The 14,690-nt window shown below is 47.3% G+C and overlaps 1 long non-coding RNA gene across 1 annotated transcript in view; it reads left to right on the forward strand.

Moving 5' to 3' along the window:
• The window catches only part of LOC140714121 (uncharacterized), a 79,541-nt gene that overhangs the window by 34,334 nt on the left and 30,517 nt on the right, over positions 1 to 14,690 (forward strand). The window lies entirely within an intron of this gene.

The following is a 14,690-nucleotide window of genomic DNA, read 5'->3' on the forward strand; positions in this document are numbered from 1 at the left end:
CTCTGCCTCCCGTTCCAGAAAGATTGGCGGAGGATAAGCAAACTGGGGCTGGAACGGTGACATCCCCCGCGGCGGATGCTGGGCGAGCTCTGCCGGGATCAAATGGTCGCTTCGCTCCTTTGGTCCTTCTGAAGCCAGGCGTCTTGGGGTTCGTTCCAAATCTTGGTTGTCCACTCCCTCTGGCCGTTGGACTACCCAGAGGAACGGCTTGATGTTACCCCAATCAGAAAGCCACACCCGAGGAGTGCATGCCACCTAAAGGAGGGTGATGAGAGGAAGACCACATTCAATACACTGATGGGGCACCGAGTACCTGGCCCTGCCCTTCGGTCTTGTGAATGCTCCAGCAGTCTTTCCGGCCTTTATTAACGACGTACTCCGGGATGCTCTCCACAAGTACTCCTTCATCTGCTTGGATAATATCCTAATCTGCTCGGAATCCATGGACGAGCATGTCGCCCCCGTCAGGGACATTTTAAAGATGCACCTGGACCATGGACTTTTTGTCAAGCTGGAAAAGTCCCAATTTCACGCGACAACCGTTTCATCACCTGCACGGCTCCTCCGTCTGGATTACCGAAGCGGAGGCTGCTTCTGCAGAGTTTAAACAGCGGTTCACACCAGCTCCCATCTTGGTTTCTCCTGACCCGGACTTTCTCCTCATCGTGCAGGTGGACGCCTCAGACATCGGTGTTGTCTCCATGGTCTCCTCCGGACAGTAACCTGCGCCCGTGCGCAGTCTCCTCCAGGTGGCCATCCACAGCAGAGAGAAACGATGACATGGGAATCGGGAGCCTCCTGCGGTTAAGGCAGCTTTGGAGGGTTGGGGTTAGGGGAGAAGGGGCCAAGAACCCTTTTGTCGATTGGACAGACCACAAGAACCTGGCTTATATTCAGGAGGCCAACAGACTAAATTCCAGACGGACCAGGTAGTCTTTGTTCCCTAACCACCTCAATTTCATTGACCTATCGACCGGAGTAAAAAAAAACAGAAACCAGATGCCTTGTCCTGTCAGTTTGTCGCACACCCGGAGAGTCTCCTGGGGTCAGATACTGTGTCCGGTACAAGTGCTACACCCGCTCCTACACCTCCTCCCTCACTACCATTCAGGACCCCAAACGGTCCTTCCAGGTGAGTCTGTTGGAGTCATGTACTGTGTCCGGTTCTCCAGTGTGGCCTCCTGTATGTCGACCCGATGTCGATTGGGAGACCGCCTTGCAGAGCACCTACTCTCCGTCCGCCAGAGGAAGCGGAATCTCCCAGTGGCCACCCATTTTAATCCCACTTCCCATCCCCATTCCCATTCCGATATGTCAATCCATGGTCTCCCCTACTGTCGCGATGAGGCCACACTCAGGCTGGAAGAATAACACCTTATATTCCGTCTGGGTGGCCTCAAACTTGATGGCATGAGCATCAACTTCTCGAACTTCCAGTAATGCCCCCCTCTCCTCTCCTTCAGCATTCTCACACCTTCTTTCATGGCCTTGTGTTGTATGTTCGCCCCCCGGGACTCAGTTCCAACATTTCCGTTCCCCCTCAGCCCCAGTTCACACGCTCCCCTTCAATTTACTCGGTTCGCGTAGAACATGGAAAGAAAACAAAAGTGTAATAAAAATAAAATCCAATCTTCCGGAATATCATCTACTCCAGCAAAACCTAAACCCCCGAGAGTGCCGGAGTTTCGGAGTTTCACTGCACCTCCATTTGTACCCCCTTGTCCACAGTCAGTACAAATGTCCCAGACAAACTCTCAGGCATTGAAATACTTCTGTAACGCAAGGAAACCTGTGGCCCAAAACTGGATAATGCTGTTTGAATTAATTGTACTGATGTTCCATTTAATCCAGACAAGAACTTGTCATATGTACACAAATATGCCTGAATCTTATTTCTAGGATGAAACTGTTGACAAATCCTGCCAGCTCTTTGAAAAGCCTGGGTTAGTCCCACTCCTTTGCATTTTCTCTAAATAGCGGAGTGACCTGTAATATTGTTCTGCACTAGAGAGGCAGACTTGTATACACGCTGACCTAATGAGAGGCTCAGACATCCATGTTCCACCCTCCTCTCCTATCAGATTCCATCAACTGCAGCCCATTGTTGAATTGAAATGGTCACAAGTGAGTTGAAAATTTTGTCTTGCATTCTGTTATAGAACATAGAGATCTACAGAACATTACAGGCCCTTTGGCCCACAATCCAGGCAATGTCCTTGTAGATATCCTCTACAGTCTCTCTATAGTGTCCACATCCTTCCTGTAGCGAGGTGACCAGAACTGAGCACAGTACTCCAAGTGGAGTCTATACAGCTGAGATTTGTTCATACAGATCAAATCATTACACAGTGCATTGAAATAGTATGAGGTAAAACTATAACAGAGTGCAGAATGAAGAGTGACAGGCTCAGGCAAAATGCGGTGCAGAAAACAATGAAGTGCAAGATCATAATGAGGTGGACAGTGAGTTGAAGAGACTATCTTATAGGAAACCAGCAGGTCCGGCAGCATCTATGACAATGAATAAACAGTCCACATTTTCAGCCAGCATCCTTCATCAGGACTGGAAAGCAAGGCAGGAGATACCAGAATAAAAAGGTGGGGGAGAGGAAGGAGGACAAGCTAGAAGGGGATAGGTGAACCAGATGGCTGGGAAATGAGACATGAGAAGGGCTGGAGAAGAAGAAATCTGAACCATAGGAGAAAAGGAAGAAGGAGGAGAACCGGGGGGGGGGGGTGATAGGCAAGTGAGGAGGAGTGGTAAGAGGACCATTTGCCATACCAAACCATTATCCATCCAGTAGAATGCCTTCTATACTGTATCTACAAATGTTGGTAAGGGTTGAAGAGGGCATTCCAAATTTCTTTAGCCTCCTGAGGAATGTGAGCTTTGTTAGCTGCAGTGTTTTTGTGGTTAGATCAAGTCAGCTTATTGGTGATAGTCACTCCTAGGAAATTGAAGCTCTCGACCTTCTCATCCTCAACACTATTGAGGCAGGAGCATGTGCATTACCTCCCCCGCATACCACCACCCCCCAGCTGAAGATAATGACCAGCTCTTTTGTTTTGCTGACATCGAGGGAAAAGTTGTTGTCATGACATCATGTTACAAAGCTCTCAATCTCCTTCCTATACTCCAACTCAATACTATTTCAGATATGGCCCCAGATGGTGGCATCATCTGCAAACCTGTGGAAGGACTTGGAGCAGAATTTGTCCTCACAGTCACCAGTGTATAGGGAGTAGAGTAAGGGGGCAAGGACACAACCTTGTAGGACTCCAGTGTTGGGAATAATTGTGGTGGAGATGTTGCCTAGAGGCATCTGAGGGTCAGGAAGTCAGGATCCAGTTGCAGAGGGGAGCACTGATTCCTAGGATCTGGAGTTTGGTGATGAGTTTGTTTGGAATTTTAGTACTGAATGCAGAGTGGTAGTCAATAAATAACAAGTCCCACCCATCACCACCCAGTCTCTATCATGATTTTCATTCTGTCCTTCTTCATCGGGGGGTGGGGGGGGGGACCCAGAACAAATCTGGCAGCCTCAATGTACAAAAATTTGTAGCACCTGTACAAAAGTATAACATTTTAAAATATTTACATTTTTGCACATTTTGGATCACTTTAGGAAAAGACATCAAATTTCGGCTAAAAAAATGGCATTTAGGGTGTTTTTACTGCTGTCAAATGTCAAAACGGGTCAAATTTGACCTGAACAGTATGTAAGGGTTAAACTACTAACCAGTACATCTCTGAATTGTAGGAGGAAAGCAGAGCACCTGGAGGAAACACATGTTCATCGGGGAACGTGCAGACTAACAGCGGTGGGAATTAAACTGGTGCTGTAAAGTGTTACGGTAACTAAGTGGCCAGCTCTTTCTCCCCTCTTCCTCTTACTGCTTTATACTGGCTATCTCCCCTCTGTCATCCAGCCCAGGATCTTGATGTAAAATGGTGACTGTCCATTTCCCTCCATAGATGCAGCCTGACTCATTAAGTTCCTTCACAATCTTCTTTATATCTCAATGCACTTTACATCCAATAATGTACCTGTGAGGTGTGGGTATTTATGTAGAATCGAGAAATATCTGTTGGGGAGGATACACTACATTACGGTCATAAAATTATAAGCTAAATTGAAGGACAAATACATTGCAGATGTATATTTAATATTTCAGTAATATTTGAGTAATATTGGAAGTATATTGTTGATAAATCATTCTTTGTTATTTAATTCATTACAGGCTATATATAAGAGTAAGTGAATGGTCTACGTCATCATATCATGTTTGCATTCCTCATGAAAAGTAAATGTAATGCCCTGGATAAGATTTCTACTGCTATGCTGTAGATTTTATCAGTTTTCTGCAAAAGCAATGTGTCCTGCTGGTAGAATGTTTTGGTTTGGGCTAAAGATAAGAAGCCCTGCTGTTCAACTTAAGAATGTGGTGTCAGCCAAACAGGATGGTGGGGTCTGGAGAAAGTTCTAGAGAAAGCAGGATGGAGGGAGTTTTCTGACAGACTGTAGTCCGTTCTGGGATCTCTCATTGGGACCTGCGGAGTGGGACAAAAGGAAGATGCCACTGGATGCCGTTAGAACGAGAGTTCCCATTGCAAGAAGTGCTTTGTGCTGATGAATGGTTCCAAGGAGAGAGGACAATACCCCTGAGAGGGAGAGCCAGTTTGCTCAAGATGGTTTTTGAGGGGAGTTTGAAAATATGGTGGGTGTCTTCACACAGACTGTGGGTCCAGCAATAAGAGATACACCCCGGAATACTCCAGTATGAGGCTCCAATGGTTATATGAACATTTGGCTGGTTTAACAGTAATGGGCCCTTTTCTTTTCATTTCTTTTTCCTATTAACGGTTAGATAAAACTGTAATTAGTAAATATATTTTCTTTATAGTATTATGCAGTGTACAATCTGTTATTCCTTGCCGACTGATAATTGTGCGTGGGCAGTGATTACACAGCATTCGCTCAAATCAAGGTTTCTTTAATCGGAACACCTATTTGGTTGAACCCAAATCATATCAACTCTAGACATCTATTGTTTATGAAAGGTGACCTTCTCACCGCTGAGTCACATGACTGTTAGCAGAGTTAGCCAACAAGCCAAGTCTGTACATGAGCCATGGTGAGGGGGTTGCATAAAGAACAAAGTTTATTCCTGGCTCCGTGTTTCTCTTTCAAATAGTTTTATGTTTTGGAGTTACAAAACATAACAAGGGGCTGGTAAGTAGCATGGAGATCATTTATATAACATGACTCACACAGATCCCCAGCGTACAACAAAGGGCACACTATTCACAGAATAGCGACTGGAGATAATACGTTTGCAGTTAATTTATGCACAGTAAGGAGTCACCAAGGAATCCCTTCATAATGAAGAAATAATCTAACTTGGGCTAAGTACTGATGAGGCTCTCCTGTTCTTTAGAATAACTCTGTCAGATGCTCTAACCTCCACCCAGCAGGTCCAATATGCTCTCAGTCTGTAGTTTGATCCCAACGTCTGACATCACGCACCCTCATGGAGCACGACGGCAACAGCCAAGGTTTGTGCTCACTATCTGGAGTGTGACCTGAGCTCTCGACCCTCTGACCTAGAGGTGAAAATTCTGAGCTCCAGCCCAGAGATTCATCATCACATCAGGCATAGCCGTCTGCAGCGATCAGACACCACACTGCCTTAGGGCTTTGGAAGTAACAAGTAGCTCTCTCAGTTGGATAACATCTTGATTCATTTGTTCAATGGATTCCAACAAGTGTTTTGAACCCTGATAGTCTGCCAGCAATGATTTCTCAGAATGGGAACTCAAACTGTTAAGTGTACAGCCATATAAAATCATTTAACTGTTAAAAAAAGACAGTCATTGTGGTTTATGAGCAACGATGAGTTTATAATGTTTAACAGCGATGGATTTTCAGGTATTCTTCGCTGAGTTGGGAATTAACAGCATGATGGGACGTATTCTCTAACGTGTCAGGCTGAAAGAAAGTTCAGATTTCAGCTTCCAATCAGAAGAACCCTTTATAAAGATGTTCTATCCCAATGTGCAAAGGACAGGAGATTGAAGCCGTTCTCTCTTCTTGCGTCCACACAAGTACTCTATATTTTGTAGTGTCCACATTTTTCATAAAACTGAATCTATTCCCTCCTGACCTGCTGAGCTTCTCCAGCATTTTGTGTGTGTTGCATCTGCAGAACTGCTTGTGTCCCTGTCCTCACGTGGTTGGTTCAACATCATACCAGGAGCCTGGAACCAACCATCTCAGACTTCCCAGCAACACCCACATCCTGTGACCAAAACCAAAAGAAGTTGCCCTTTGAATCTCAATGAATAGATAGCAAAGTCCGTAAGAATTAGCAGACTGGGTTGGCACACATTTGATATGCACTGGATTTTCATTAAGCCCGACCGTAATCAGTAAGTGAAAGATGTGAAAAGTTTAGAGGTAATTTTAAACTAACCCACCCATCAGGAAAGGGATCGGAGCAAAGCACAAAGGGCTGAAGGAACTCAGTGGTTGGGCTGCATCTGTGGAGGAAAATGACCAGTCACCATTTTGGAAGTGGACTGGAAGCTTGAGGGGAGATAGGCTGGAAAGAGGGAAGGGAAGGGCTGGGGCAGGAACTAGTGGGTGAGAGGTAGGTCCAGGTGAGGGGAGATAGGCTGGAAAGAGGGAAGGGAAGGGCTGGGGCAGGAACTAGTGGGTGAGAGGTAGGTCCAGGTGAGGGGTGATAGGCTGGAAAGAGGTAAGGGAAGGGCTGAGGCAGGAACTAGTGAGTGAGAGGTAGATCCAGGTGAGGGGTGATAGGCTGGAAAGAGGGAAGGGGTGGGACAGGAGGTAGTGGGATATAAGTGGATCCAGGTGGGGGGAGATAGGCTGGTGGTGGAGGGAAGGGTGAAGGTAGAGACAGAGTTTTGAAGTTAGTAGGTGGAAGCAAGAAAGTGCTGCATATGATGGAATCTGATAAGATAGGAAGGTGATGAGTAGAACCAGATAAGGGAGATGGTGTGATTAACTGGAGGGAAAGGGCCCAGTGGAAGGAGTGTGTGATGAGGGACCGTTAGAAAGAAGAGACTGTGTGGAAGGACCTTGGTGCTTCAGGAGAAGAGAGAAGCTGACACAGACGGAGCAGATTGAGAAGGGACAGGGTCTAATGTCCCACTAGATATGTAGAACAATATTGGGTTTAAACTAACAGTTAGCTCAATCCATTTCCCTCTATCTGCACAGGCATCCTATGGACTTCGAAACGGACAGCACATCCCACCATTGAGGCATCTTGAAAGGGTGGTGCCTCAAGAAAGCATCACCCACCATTAAGGAACCTCACCACCCAGGACATGCCCTCTTTGCGTAATTACCATCAGGGAGGAGGTACGGGAGCCTGAAGACACACACAATGTTTTAGGATTGGCTTCTTTCCCTTGGCCATCTTTGAACCCTTGAACACTACCTTCTGATTCCTTTTTTGCACTATTTATTTATTCATTAATTAATTAATTTCTCTGTTTGTTTATTTTTTGAAGCTTCTAGTAATATTAACATCTTGCCCTGTGCTGCTGCACAACAATTTGCACGACATTTGTAAGTGATGATAAACCTGATTCTGACTCTAAATAACAAGCTATTGATTTCAGAGCCACTTCCTCCCAGACAGCTTCACATCGTTCTCTGGACAGTGAGAGAGGGAGGGGATATCGGGGTGGGGTGGTGTGAAATGGCACGGTGGCGAATGTGACGTGGCATGGTTGAGAAATCTGTTGTTTTGTGTCAGCAGTACAGTGCAGGCGTAACACATTTCTGTAAGTTACAATAAATCATAAATAGCGAGGTGGTGTTCCTGGGTTCATGGACCGTTCAGAAATCTGATAGTGAGGAAGACACACTGCCTATTGAAGATGTCCTCCATGGTGGGGAGGCTTGTGCCTGTGACGGACTCTTCACTGAGTAAGGAATTCAAGGGATATGAGGAAAGGCAAGTAAACAAGGGTGAAATACCGGCCAGCCATATTTAACGGGAGCCTCCTCCTCTCCTTCATAATTCACCGATTGTTCAGCACAGCATCATTCCAAAATCTAGCTCCAGCTGCTGGGATGAGGTGAGGTGCTTCCTGCGAGCCTTTAGCTTTCTGTTACAACTATAACTATGAACAGAGCGGTACAGCTCAGTACAGGCCCTTCGGCCCATTACGTTGTGCTGGGCCTTTAACTTACTCCAAGATCAATTTAACCCCTCCTTCTCATCTGACCTGATAATTACACCCTCTGGTATTGTCCATTTCTGCCCTGGAAGAACACACTGGCTGCCCACTCTATCACAGCACCTTGAACAAATCACCTCTCATCCTCCTTCTCTTCAGAGGGAAAAACCCTACTTTGCTCAATCTATCCTCATAAGACAATCCCTCCAATCCAGGCAGCATCCTCTCAGCAGTCCCTCTTTGCGATGGTTAAAGCCACAGAGAATAAGGTGACTGGAACACTTAAGTCACCATAAATTATGGACTTTAGCAAGGCCTTTGATAAGGTCCTGCATTGGAGGCTGATCTGGAGGGTTAGGTCCTATAGGTTTTCACAAATAAAATGCAGTGAAGCGTTTTATGTTAAATGAAACCTGTAACACATTTTATTCAACTCTGAAACCTAAACAGAAGCCTGCTGTAAATCTTTACAACCTCATCACATCAGACTAACCTCTGAAAGTGAAACCTCAACTCAGCGTCGATGGTTGTGAATTTTGTACGTTTTTCCTAATTTCACTACCCTACACAGCCCCCCCCCCCCCACCACAGAATTCACTAAAACCGGCACCGTGAGCCTGTCGGGACCCTGTACGAGCCGCCCTGTGTTCCATGGGTGGGGGGACTGGGGGGGCATCGATACGCTGATGGTCATGTTGTGACACAAAGAGCATGGCAGCCGAATGCTCCAAACCTCGGCTGGCCAGTTTAAGGCAATCTAATGAAATGTATTCAGGTTCAGCCCTCTTACCTACGACAAAAATCTTTTCACCCTATTCCAAGACATGGAACGGCCCATCATAAGGGGGCCTAAGGGGATGTTGGTGTGCGTCACGGTGGATGAAAACAAACGAGGTGGAATGTAGGCCAACAGGAACCCCAAGAGGGCTGTACACCGTGATGGGAGGTAGGGATAGGTGAATTCACTGAGGAGAGAGGAACGCTATTGAGAGGCCGACCAGGTGGTTGTGGCATCAGGAATTAAGTCGACTAACACTCCTAATGTCTGTCCGTACACCAGCTCTGTCAAGGATGACTGCAGGTTCTCTTCTGGAGCCATTCTGAGCCCCAGCAGGACCCATGGGAGATGATCATCCCAAACCTCATCGGTCAGGGAAGCCCTCAGAGCAGTCTTTAAGGAGCAGTGAAATCACCCGCATAGGCCCTTGGACTGCGGGAGATACGCCATGGTGTGATGTATCCTAACGTGGAGGTCCTGGGCCGTCGCACCCCAGAGGTCTGATATGAATTGGGGACCGGGATCAGAGGAAATCGAGTAACTCAGGTGCTGATGAACTCCCAAGCCACATCTGTGGCCGTCGTTGATGCTAGTTTGATACACCATGGTATGAAGGTGCGTGAAACCATGGGATAGGGGAAGAGGACCAACAAGGTCCACAATGATATGGCCAAACTGTTGTTCAGGGACCTCAAAAGGTGCCAGTGCTGCCTGAACATGATGGTTAATTTTTGCCCGCTGGCATTCCACACAGGCTGCAGTCCAATTACGCACGTCCTTTCTAAGGCCGTGCCAAACAAACTTTAGTGCAACCAGTTTCTGTGAGGCCTTTTGGCCTAGATGTGAGAGGCTATGTATTGAGTCAAAAACAGTTCACCTCCAGTTTGCAGGCACCATGGGGCGATGGTGACCGGCTGAGACATCATACAGGACAGAAATCCCAGCTTCCCTGAACTTAATGTCAGCCAACTGCAGGCCTGTGACTGAGCCTCAGCTTGTACAAACGAAGTGATGGCATTTTATTCCCAAAACTCCGGCAGCTTCAAAGCATCTACATTGGCCAACATGTTCAATAGCTCCACAATTGTCCTAGAGTACCGAGGTTACCAATGTAGGTTTCGCAAATAAAACTAAACGAGGTGTTTTATCTTTAATGAAACCCCTAACACATTGTCTTGAACTCCAAAACCCACATGCTAAAAATCCTCACACAACATCATCACGTCAGATCAGCCTCTTAAAATGAAACTGCAACTCAATGTCGATGGATGTGAATTATGTTCATTTCTCCCAATTACGATAGACTACAGTCCCATGAGGTCCAGTGCGAGCTGGCCAAAACCGGCCTGGTTGTATGAGGCAGAGTGATCTTTCAGGGTTGTGTTTCAGAGAGTTGGACCTGTGACCTGCGGTGTTCCACAGGAGTCAGTGCTGGGTCTCCTCTTCTTTGTCATCTGTATTAATAATTTGGATGAGAATGTAGTCGGTATGTTTAATAAGTTTGCAGCTGACACCAAATCGGTGATGTTGTGTACAGTGAAGACTGTCGTCTACATTTACAATTGTGATGAGAGATCTAGGCGAGGATGGTTGGATCACGTGCTGGAGTAGCTGAGGCTGGAATCAAGACACAATGTGAGACTTAACGAGAACGGAGAACTAACTAGACCCTAGCCGATAATCCAAGTAGAGTTGATGATTCAGCACTGCTCCTTACATATTGAAATCCTGACATTAAATTACTGGGGGGGTCCTGAATCCTTAAAGTGACTGCACCAGTATCGTATTCTGGAAGAGTCAGAGCGTCTAAACCCCAGAAGCTGGTGCGGTTGGGTGCGTATCGTAACAGGACCCCCTCCCCGTTGAACCGTGTGGAACACCTCAAGTCACAGGTCCACCTCTCGGAAGCACACCTGTCCAATATCACTCTGCCTCATATAACCAAGCCAGTTAAGGCCAGCTCCTGACAGCCCTGGCTGATCAGAGAAACAGTGATGAGAGCCAAACCCAAGATGTCCCTTACAGGAACCCAGCACCGTTCCTCGGGTCCGAATCCTTCCCAGTCCATGAGGAACTGCCAAGCACCCTGAACAGTTCGTGTACCCAATATTCTTCTCATGGTGAAGACCTGTTCCCCATCGACAGACCTGGGTGGTAGTGGGACTGAAGGTGGTGGGGCAAAAGGACTGGAGTTCACAGGTTTTAATTTGGAAATGTGGAAAGTGGGATTGATCTTGAAGGTCCTGGGGAGCTGCAGAGTGTAAGCCACCGGGTTTACTTCCTTGAGAACCTTGAAGGGTCCAGTGAACTTGGGCTCCAATCAACAGCCAGACCTGTTTCCCAGGTTGCAAAACTGGTCCCTGTCTTCTCTTGTAGTTGGACTTTATCTCAGCCTTCCAGGTAGAGGCCAACAAAACCTCCCTTGCACTAGTTCATTTCTCCTTGCAGGCTGGACGTGATCTTCAGCCACAGGAACCCCAGCCTCTGCCTCCTGCTTAGGGGAAAGTGGCAGAGAATACCCAAACTGGCATTCAAACAGAGACATCCCATGTGCCTGTTGAGGGTGACCACTGTCCACATCAAATGGTCGCACCATTCATCTGATCTTTCTGAGGCCAGGCATCTTAGGGTTCGTTCCAAATCTTGGTTCACCTGCTCCGTCTGGCCATCGGACTGCAGGTGAAGCCCAGAGGAAAGTCTTGCTGTTGCCCCTGTCAGTTTACAGATCACCCTTCAAAAACGTGACACAAATTGCGGACTGTCATCTGACACACTGTCCGCTGGAAAACTGTGGATCCTGCAGACTTGCTGAAGGACAATTTCAAGTGTCTCTGCCACAGATGTCTCTGTCCAGATGTCCAGATGTCTCTGTGACAGATGTCTCTGTCCAAGGTGATGAATCTGCAGGCCTTTGAAAAATGATCAACAGTTACCACGATGTTGGTCTTCCACTTGGAAGGAGGAAGACCTGTGACGAAGTCCATGGAGATGTGCACCCATGGTCTTTCTGGAACAGGTAGATCAGGGGTTGCCAACCTTTTTTGCACCATGGACCGGTTTAATATTGACAATATTCATGTGGACTGGCCGACGGGGGGGGGGGGGGGGGGGGTGTGGGTGTGTGGTTAAACAAGACCGGAATGCAGCGATGCTCAAAGGGGGTTCCTTATGTCCAGTCTATTCCACAATTTTGGCTCTCAGCACTTAGCTTCTGTCCCGCTTCCTCACGTTTTTTCCGCTCAAAAAACTCAACGGGTTTGTCTTTAAGTGCAGAGTATTGGACTCAGGGTGCCGAAGCAGTTTTGAGGGCTTCATTGCCTCATTAGACAGCCTCCTGGCCTGAACTGCAGCCTCCCACCCGCCCGCCGCCAGACGCCTTGGCCAGGTGCGGCTGGTCATGGGTGGGGTGAGAGGACAAGGTAAGGGCTGGAGGTCCCCGTACCGTGGCCGCGGCAGTCGCAGTCTGGAGAGTGCGAGCGACTGAGTGAGGGAGGAGTGCGACAGGGCACCCACCCCCCCTTGTAGGTAGATAGGATCTATCGGCCGAGGGATGACTTTCAGTAGATCGCAGCGAGGTAGCTGCTCTGCTACTTACAAAACCCTGAGTCCGAATTAGGTTGTCTGCAGATATTTTAGCACTGGGTTCCCCGCGAACATTCAGTGTGCTAAACAGGTTTAGAGGTGGCGCCCATCTGTCCGCACTCCAGGCCAGTAGCAATTCACTTCTCACTGGCCGTGCGAGGCGCCAGTTACCCGAGACCAACCAGTGACCCCTGGTGCGAGGGTATCACTGCGTTTAGGCGACTGATGACCTCGCATGCATTCAAGTTCAAAAGTGGGCGTGACAGGGAATGAAGAAAGGTGCAGCTGACTCATATCATTTCATATCGCCAAATCATATCCGTTTCCTCGTGGCCTGGCAGCACATGCTTTGTGGCCCAGTACCGGTCCGCAGCCTGGTGGTTGGGGACCACTGAAGTAGAGGGTGAAGGAGCCCTTGAGGTTGGGTGTGGGGCTCCTTGTTCTGGGTGCACACGTCGCAGGCATATACATATTGTCAAGCCTCTCTCGCCATTCCAGGCCACCAGTATCTTCTCGATGAACTCGAGGGTGCTGGCAATCCTTGGCTAAGTGGCCATTATCGATACATGTTCCCATTGTACCTGAGACTGGATAGAACTTGGGACGAACAGCCAACCCCGAGGTCCTGGCTATTCAACCCTATTTAGAAAGCTTTTGAATTGATTTTCTTCTGATGTTCTGATGTTACCTGTCACCTTCAAATTGTTTCCACGATGAGTCATTCTATTTGTGTCGGCTAAGCGCCAGAGATGTGAGGTCTACTTGCTCGACCTATTCACCTGTAAATGCGAGGTTATCAAAAGCTTCTTCATTACTTCTAAAGTTTCTCGAGGCCAATGAGAAAGCTGATGGGAAAGTTGTGAATGATCTTAAAAACCTTTGACAGAATCATTGAGTACAAGAATTGGGAAGTCACGTTAGAGCTGTACAAGATGTTGGTGAGACCACATTTGGAGTGTTGTGTGCAGATCTATTCATCTCATAAGAAGGATATAATTAAGCTGGAAAGATTATATAAAAGCTTCAGAAAGATATCCCAGGATTGGAAGGCTTGAGTTATAAGGAGAGACTGGTTAGGCTGTAGCTTTCTTCTTTCATACGTAGGAGGCTGAGTAATGACCTTATAGAGGATCATAAAGAATAAATAAGGTGAATGGCCACTGTCTTTATTTCCCAGCATAGGGGAATCTTAAACTATTGAGCTCAAATTTAGAGAGAATGGGGGAAGATTTAAAGGGGACCTGAGGGGAAAGTTTTTCACTCAGAGGAAGGTTAGTATATGGAAAAGGTGCCAGAGGAAGTGATAGAAGTGGGGACTATTTCAACGTTTAATTGACATTTAGACAGGTACAGATTGGGCCTCGTCAGCCACGGTTGGCAGCTCATCTAGGAGAAGGAAAACTCTGATCTCAGACCTCTGCTGCCTTGTAGCTATACTCATGGGGAAGGCTTCGGGAGTAAACCCCGAGAGAAAAATCCAGAGCTAGAGTCCCTGAGGCAGTTTTGCACTGAGTTCAATGCAGACTGGCAACTTCTGTGAAGCTGCCGGTACCAAACTGTATCTGTCTCTGCATTTCCTTTGGGTTCATCCAATGTGTGGAGAGGGGGAGCTTGCTACATGGGCAACAGCTTACTCTCCATATCGTACTGCCCAGGCTTGTGTATCTAGACAGCTAGGACACAATGGAGGTGTTAGAGACATGAATAGGAAAGGTTTAGAAGGATATGGTCCAAGTGCAGGCGAATGGAACTAGCTCAGATTGGCCATTTGGTCAGCCACGGACAAGTTGGGTTGAAGGATCTGTTTCCACTCTCTGATTATGACCCGAGTTCCACAAAGGCTGCGTTCAGACTTCCTGCAAAGGCCCATCTCCTTCTTGCCCAGTACATTTGGATTCTAAGTAAAGGGTCATTAGAAGCATTCGTCAGCATCTCAGAGGATCAATCCTGGGCCCAATACATTGATGCAATCATGAAGGAGGCACGCCACCGGCTGTACAGTAATTCATTAGGAATTCGAGGAGGTAATCGAAGACCTCAGCAAATTTCTACCGATGTGTGGTGGAGAGCATTCTGATTAATTGCTTCACCAGGGGTATGGAGACTCCAAAGGAC

This window comes from Hemitrygon akajei, chromosome 21 (genome assembly GCF_048418815.1).
Source record: "Hemitrygon akajei chromosome 21, sHemAka1.3, whole genome shotgun sequence".
Classification (NCBI taxonomy): Eukaryota; Metazoa; Chordata; class Chondrichthyes; order Myliobatiformes; family Dasyatidae; genus Hemitrygon; species Hemitrygon akajei.